This window comes from Hippopotamus amphibius, chromosome 9 (genome assembly GCF_030028045.1).
Source record: "Hippopotamus amphibius kiboko isolate mHipAmp2 chromosome 9, mHipAmp2.hap2, whole genome shotgun sequence".
In the NCBI taxonomy this organism is placed as follows: Eukaryota; Metazoa; Chordata; class Mammalia; order Artiodactyla; family Hippopotamidae; genus Hippopotamus; species Hippopotamus amphibius.
The window spans coordinates 139,224,584-139,232,777 of record NC_080194.1 but is presented as its reverse complement, the minus strand read 5'-3'; the positions used below and the strand labels follow the sequence as shown (position 1 = coordinate 139,232,777).

Here is an 8,194-nt window from a genome sequence, read left to right as displayed (position 1 = left end):
CCCGGAAGTAGTTGCTGTCGGCCCGGAAGAAGCCTCAGCGGCCCAGGGTCCCCTCCCGGCGCGCCCGCGTGGGTTCGTTCCCGTTTGTGTCCTGGGTAGGTGCTTCTTATCCTATGCGAGTGAGGTTGAGGGTGAAATCGTTTTTTGTTTTTGTTTTTTTTTTTTTAGTTCTCAGATTTTTGTCCTGGCCGAAGGCGAGGGTTGCGTGTTTACAGAAAAATGAAACGGGCAGAGTTTTCTGTAGAAGGGAGGGTGAAGATGCGAAGGAAGCCCCTACGTCAGGGGCGGCCGTGGATTCACAGCCAGGCGGCTGGCCGGTGTCCGTCGTCAGCGGGCTCCCTCTGGGCATGTATGGGCCTTTTCTGATCCCTGTTTGAGAGACCTCGGGTGAGAGACCGCTAGATCAAACCAAATGGCCTTTGCGCCGCGAGGGAGGCAGGTAGCTGCAGCCAGCGAGGCGCAGTGCGCGGCCGAGGCTGACCCGGGCCTGGCGATCCTTCCCCCGATGCCCAGGCCCAGACCTTGGAGCGCGGGGCAGCGCCCTTCCCGCTTCTGGGATTCGCTAGCTTTTGAGGCCTGTGGATTGTGGCGGTTGGAACGGGTCGTGACTCCTGGCACTTGGAGTTAAAGCCAAACTCAAGACCTTAGTTTAGGTTGTTTTCTCTGTCACAGGTCAGGTTAGGTTTGGAAGTAGGACTTCTTACCCAGCCTGGCAGAATAGACCTTCACGTCTAGGGAGGCGGTATTGGAATTTGGACAGGAGACAGACCTGGGGACTTATTCTAGCTCGGTCACTCCCTAGGTGTCAGTCCTTGGACTGATTACATAACCTTTCTCAAGTCTCTGTGCCTTATATGTAAAATAACTAATAGTAAATACTTTTCTAGCAGGAATTTCACTTTAAGAATTAAATGGGTGGGAATTCCCTGGCGGTCCAGTGATTAGGACTCGGCACTCTCACTGCTACGGCCCGGTTTCAGTCCCTGATCAGGGGACTAAGATCCTGCAAGCAGTGCTGTGCAGCCAAAGAGGGCAAAAGAAAAAAAAGAATTAAGTGGGACTATGATTGTATGTATAGTCGTTCCCGGCCCTTAATCATTATTTAACAAAAGGTTACTATCGTTACTTGCTCTTGAAAGACTGCTCCAACTAGCTCGCTTTAGCTCACAACATTCTTATGTTACAAAGACTTGTTTTGACAGTAATAATTTTAAGAGAAATTTAAGGTAAGCAAGATCTCTTCTCCCCTGTTTATCCCCCGCGAAGTCTATGGGAACTTCTAATATGTGAAATAGACACAGAGCTACCGTGGTTGAATGACAGCCCTAGTTGTAGGATTGAAACTTAAGAATATCTTCCTCTGGCCTTTTCCAGCAGCTACCCCCACCCCCATCTCTGCTTTCCTGGGGGACCCTAAAGCACCTGCACAGGACCCGGGGGCTCCAGGGAGCATAATTTGAAAACTTCAGGTTAAAGAATTCTTTCCTCTGTCTCAGAGCAAATGTTGTTGGAAGAGTAGTTGAAAGAACCCCAGGTTGGAACACCTGAATTTTAGTTCTGGTTTTGTCACTTGCCAGTTTTATGACCTTCAACTAATCACTTCTTTGACATCAGTTTCCTCCTCTGAAAAATGATATTAATACCTGCCTCAAAGGGTTATTGCAAATATTACATTAGATGATAAAAACTAAAGTACTTTGTAAAGTGCAAAGTATTATATAAATGTGGTGAGATAACATTTTGTAGCATTATAGCATTCTCCCCAGCATGCCTCTACTTCCTTGATTACTTTGCCTTCTGTGTCCTGCTCAATCAGTTGCATTAATTGCCACAGGAGAGAGATGATATAAGAACAAACAAGAAAAAAAAAACAGAAATCAAAATGCTTTTAGGTTTCAAAAGCCAAGGAAGCTGGAAAGCTTAGATAGTGATGCATCCCCCTCTCTCACAGTCCTAGGGTGTGCATGGGTGTGAGGTGGGAGGAGTAATGATGACAGACACTGAGATGTGTGTGGAGATCTCAGAGGAGTGAGGATGTGGACGTATACCTTGTTCCCTGTGGAGCTGGGGAGGTGGCAAGCCTTGCACAGTTCTGCTCAGTGTCCAGCATGATGCAGCAACAGTAGGGTAGCCATGGCCACATGAGTGTCTAGGTGATAAGTGCTACTTTGATGCAGGAAGCAACCAAATGTTTTACTTGTGCACAGAAGTAATTCAGAGAAAGCCAGACCTGAGAAGCCATAAGATGAGAACAAAGAGAAGCTAGCTGTGGCCTAGGTGGACCCACCGCTGAAGGCCACAAGACTAGAGAGGAATGAGGATGACTCAGTAGTCACTCACATGGACTGAGCACCAGATACTCCTTCCCATGAAGGGCCTCGGAGTACCACCCCTTCTCTCCAACCAGGGAAAGAAGGGTGAGGAGGAGGCTAATGCCTGACATTGTCCTGAATTATGATTCTGTCACCCAGCATGATGGGGATTCAAAACTAAGTCCAGTTATAGAAATAGAAAAGTAGATCCTTTGCACAGAGAATTTGTGAACTCAGAAGGGGAGACCAAGATGGAAACGTAGGAGGCTCCTGAACTTCCCTCCTCCCACAAATGCACCAAATGTACAGCTACACACAGAGTAATTTCATCAGAGAGAAATCCAGAAACTAGCTGAATGACTCCCACACATGACGTGAATGAGAAAATACCCACACAAAATGGGTAGGAAAGGCTGAGACACACTTTCGCCATAAGCCCCATCTCTTGCACAGCACCATACAATTGGGAGGGAATTCCCAACTCCTAGCTTCTCCTTGAGGAGTGAAGGGTTTGGACTGCACATCTAGCACCTCTTTTAAGAGTCTTAATAGTCTTTTAAAACTTAACTTTTAAGACTTTCCCTGAGGGCCAGTCCCCGAAAACACTTGACTCTCAAGTCCAGTGGGATTTGCACCCACCAGACACACCGGACTATAGCAAGCAAAAGAGCACTTCTTAATGGGCACATGAGCACTCGCAATGGTTGTTTCCCGAAGGCTCAGTGCAGAGGGAGCAAACAAAAATGCCTGTCAGTCTTTCCCTGAAAGGGATTTGTTTTGTTTTGTTTTTTTCATCTTTATCGAAGTATAATTACAATGTTATGTTAGTTTCTGCTGTTCAACAAAGTGAATCAGCTGTATGTACACAGATATCCCCATACCCCCTCCCTGCTGAGCGTCCCTCCCACCATCCCTATCCCACCCTTTTAGGTTGTCACAAAGCATCAAACTGCTCTCCTTGTGCTCTGCAGCAGCTTCCCACTAGCCATCTATTTTACATTTAGTAGTGTATATGTCAGTGCTACTCTCTCACTTCGTCCCAGCTTCCCCTTCCCTCACTGTGTCCTCAAGTCCATTCTCTACATCTGCATCTCTATTCCTGCACTGCCACTATATTAATCAGTACCATTTTTGTATATTCCACATATATGTGTTAGCATACAGTATTTGTTTTTCTCTTTCTGACTTACTTCACTCTGTATGACAGACTCTAGGTCCATCCACCTCACTACAGATAACTCAGTTTCATTCCTTTTTATGGCTGAGTAATATCCCTGGAAGGGATTTGACTGCATATTTTACAAGCTGCTGTCTGAGAGTCATCTCATTTAGCACTCATCTAAAGGCTGGCTGTGACCCTCCTTGAAGCCCCAAATAACTGATGGATACTTTCCCTGACTTTCCCACTGGTTCACTCCAACAATAAAACCAAGTCACCAGTATCTCCCTGGAAGGAGCTTGTCCACACACCTAGTGCCCCAACATTTATAGCTGCCACCCAAGGGATGGGCCCCCAAGTTACCTGGCTTTGATAGCCAACGGGGCTTACATTCACAAGTCCCACAGCACCATAGCAAACAAAAAGCAGTTTCTAAATAGGTTTAAGAGCACCTCCCCAGGCTATATGCCTGGGCTCAGTGCAGAGGGAGTAGGCTTCTCTGGATGAATTTCACTGTCCTGTATCCTGATAGAATATTAATAAGGAAACGTTGGACTTAAACTACATGTTAGACAGAATGGCCCTAACAGACATACACAGAACATTCCTTTCAACAGCAGCAGAATACCCATTCTTCTCAAGCACACATGAAACATTTTCCAGGACAGATCATATGAGGGTGAGTCAAAAATTATCCACACTGCAGTTATATTAAAACTTCTATAGGCTGCACTGTCTTATCAGCGCTTTTTATTCAAGGCTACTCTCTCCCCAGTCAACTACTGTGCAGGTATGAACGTGTCACATCAGTTCACTTGTAACTGCGGTGCGAGCAAAAATGGATGCCCCACTTGTGACTTGCATGAAAGAAGAGCAGCGTGCAGTGATTTGTTTTTTGTGGTCTGAGGGTGTAACTGGTGCCATTATTTATCGAAGACTTTGTATGTAGTATGGAGGAGGTGTTTTGTCTCAAAGAAGGTGATCTATAGTCTTGATCTTGCTCCATCAGACTTTCACCTGTTTGGTCCCCTGAAAGCAGCCCCTGTTTGGTCCCCTGAAACAAGGACAAAGATTCACTTCTGATGAAGAAGTGAAGACAGTGGTGCATTTGTGGCTTACAGCTGAACCTAAAACATATTTTAATGAGGGAATACGAAAGCTTGTTGACAGATGGACAAAGTGTATTGAAAATCAAGGAGATTATGTCCAAAAATGATGTATTTCTCTTTTCTTTTTTCTTTTTTTTTAGTTTATATATTGGCTGCATTGGATCTTTGTTGCTGCATGGGGGCTTTTCTCTAGTTACGGTGAGCATGGGTTACTCTTTGTTGTGGTGGGCAGGCTTCTCATTGTGGTGACTTCTCTTGTTGTGGAGCACAGGCTCTTAGGCACACGGGCTTCAGTCGTTATGGCACACAGGCTCAGTAGTTGTGGCTCTCAGGCTCTAGAGTACAAGCTCAGTAGTTGTGGCACATGGGCTTAGTTGCACCGCGGCATGTGGGATCTTCCCAGACCAGGGATCTAACCCAAGCCTTGTCCCCTGCATTGGCAGGCAGATTCTTAACCACTGTGCCACCAAGGAAGCCCATGTATTTGTTTTTTCTAAAAGTTAATTAAAATAAGTTCTACAGCCAGAGTGCGGATAATTTTTGACTCACCCTCGTATATTACACCACAAAATAAGTTTTAATAAATTTAAGATGATTGTAATCATATCAAGCATCTTTTCCAATGTCAAATGGTATGAAACTAGAAATCAATTACAAGAAGAATACTGGAAAATTCACAGATATGTGGAGATTAAACAACATGCTTTTGAAGAACCAATAGATCAAAGAAGAAATCAAAAGGGAAATTTAAAAAATCTTGAGACAAATGACAATGGAAACATACCATACCAAAACTTACTGGATGCAACAAAAGCAGTCCCAAGAGGGAAGATTATAGCAATAAATGCCTGCAATAAAAACAAAAAGATCTCAAACAATTTCACTTTAAACCTCAAGGAACTAGAAAAAGAACAAACTAACCCCAAATTTAGTAGAAGGAAGGAAATAACAGGTCAGTTTGAAAATAAATAGATACTAAAAAGAGAATAGAATACATCAGTGTAACTAAGAGCTGTTTTTTTTGAAAAGATGAACAAGATTGACAAACTGTTAGCTTAACTAAGGAAAAGAGGGAGGACTCAAAGTCAGAAATGAAAGAAGACATTACAACTGATAGTGCAGAAGTACTAAGGATCATAAGAAACTACTATGAATGATTATACACTAACAAATTATATAACCTAGAAGAAATGGATGTCACTAGAAATAAACAGCCTACCAAGACTGAACCATGAAGAAATAGAAAATCTGAACTAATTACTAATTTGGAGGTTGAATTAGTAATCAAAACCTCCCAATAACAAAGTTCAGGACCAGATGGCTTCACTGGTGAATGCTACCAAACATTCAAACAATTAAGACCAATCCTCTCAAACTCTTCCAAAAAATAGAAGAGGAGGAAACACTTCTAAACTCATTTTACAAAGCCAGCATTATCCTGACATCAAAGTCAGAAAAAGATACTACAAGAAAAGAAAATGACAGGCCAATATCCCTGACGGACATAGATGCAAAAAACCCTCAACAAAATGTTAGCAAACTGAATTCAATAGTACATTAAAAGGAACATACACCATGATCAAGTGGAATTTATTGCAGGGAGGCAAGAATGGTTCAGCATCCACAAATCAGTATGATGTACCACATTAACATAATGAAGGATAAAAGTCATATAATCATCTCAATAGATGGAGAAAAAAGTGTTTGACAAAATTCAGCATCCTTTTATGATAAAAACTCCCAGCAAAAAAACTGGATATAGGAGGAATGTACCTCAGCATAATAAAGGCCATAAATGGTAAAACCACAGCTAATATCATGCTCAAGAGTGAAAAGCTGAAAGCTTTTCCCTTAAGATCAGGAACAAGACAAGGATGCCTACTCTAATCACTTTTATTCAACATAGTACTGGAGGTCCTAGCCTGAGCAATTAGGCAACAAAAAGAAATGAAAAGGCATCCAAGTCATAAAGGAAGAAGTAAAATTGTCTCTGTTGCAGAGGACATGATCGTATATAAAGAAAACCTTAAAGACTCCATCAAAAACCTGTTAGAATAAACAGATTCAGTAAAGTTGCAGGATATAACACAAAAATCAGCTGTGTTTCTATACACTAACAATAAAATATTAGAAAGTGAAATTAAGAAAACAATCCTATTTACAATACTATCAAAAAGAATAAACTACTTAGGAATAAATTTAACTGAGGTGAAAGATCTGTGCACTTAAAATTATAAAACATTGATGAAAGAAATTGAAGAAGACGAAACAAATGGAAAGATACTCTGTGTCTGTGGATTGTAAGAATCAATACTAAAATGTCCATACTACCAAAGTGACCTACAGATACAGTGCAATTCTTATAAAAATTCTAATGGCATTTTTCATAGATATAGGAAAAGAAATCCTAAAATTCACATGGAACCAGAGAAGACCCCAAATAGCCAAAGCAATCTTGAGAAAGAAGAACAAAGCTGGAGGCATCACATTTCCTTATTTTAAACTATACTACAAGGCTATAGGGATAAAAACAGTATGGTATTGTCATAAAAATAGACACATAGATCAGTAGAGCAGAACAGAGAGACCAGAAGTAAACCCATGTATGTGGATCTCTATTTTAAACAATACACACAAATCAACTCAAAATGGATTAAAGACGAGCTTAAAAGCTGAAACAGTAAAACTACTAGAAAAACGCAGTGGATAAGTTCCTTGACAGTGGTCCTGGCAGTGATTGTTTTGGATTTGACATCAGAAGTGAAAGTGAAGGCAAAAAAAAAAAATTAGTGAGACTACATCAAACTAAAAAGCTTCTGCACAGCAAAGGAAACCATAAATAAAATGAAAAGTCAACATATGGAATGGAGGGAAATATTTGCAAACCACACATCTGATAAGGGGCTAATATCCAAAATACTGATGAATTAATACAACACAATAGAAAACAAAAAATGGGCGAAGGATCTGAATAGACATCTTTCCAAAGAAGACATCCAACAGGTACATGAAAATATACTCAACATCACTAATCAAGGAAATACAAATCAAAAGCACAATAAGATATCACCTAACACCAGTTAGGTTTATTTTCAAAAAGACAAGAGATAATAAATGCTGGCCAGGATGTGGAGAAAAAGGAATGCTGGTGCACTATGAGTGGAAATGTAAATTGGTGCAGCCACTACGGAAAACAGTATGGAGGTTCCTCAAAAAATCAAAAATAGAACTGATGTGATCCAGCCATTCCACTTGTATGTATCCAAAGGAAATGAAATCATCTAGAAGAAATATCTGTACTCCACATGTTCACTGCAGAACAATTCACAATATCCAAGGTATGGAAGCAACCTAAGTGTCTGCTGATGGATGGACGAATAAACAAAATGTGGCATGTATGTACACAATAGAATATTATTCAGCCACAAGAAAGAAGGAAATCCTGCCACTTGCAACAACGTGGATGAACCTGGAGGGCATTATGGTAGGTGAAATAAGCCAGACAGAGAAAGATAGTGTGTGGTATCACTTATGTATGGAAACTTAAAAAAAAAAAAAAATAAGTGGAACTCATAGGAACAGAGAGTAGAAAACTGATGGTTGCCAGAGACTGG

General features: G+C 41.4%; 1 protein-coding gene across 3 annotated transcripts in view; it reads left to right on the top strand.

Annotated features, from left to right (window-relative positions):
• The first annotated feature begins 8 nt into the window (after positions 1–8).
• The window catches only part of LMTK2 (lemur tyrosine kinase 2), a 168,642-nt gene continuing 160,456 nt past the window's right edge, over positions 9–8,194 (top strand). For 2 of the 3 annotated variants that reach the window (XM_057695466.1, XM_057695465.1), the window contains exons 1-2: positions 9–95; positions 4,721–4,778. The gene's annotated coding sequence lies outside the window, so the exon portion shown is untranslated. The remainder of the gene's footprint in view (positions 96–4,720; positions 4,779–8,194) is intronic. The other variant, XM_057695467.1, reaches the window with a different exon arrangement.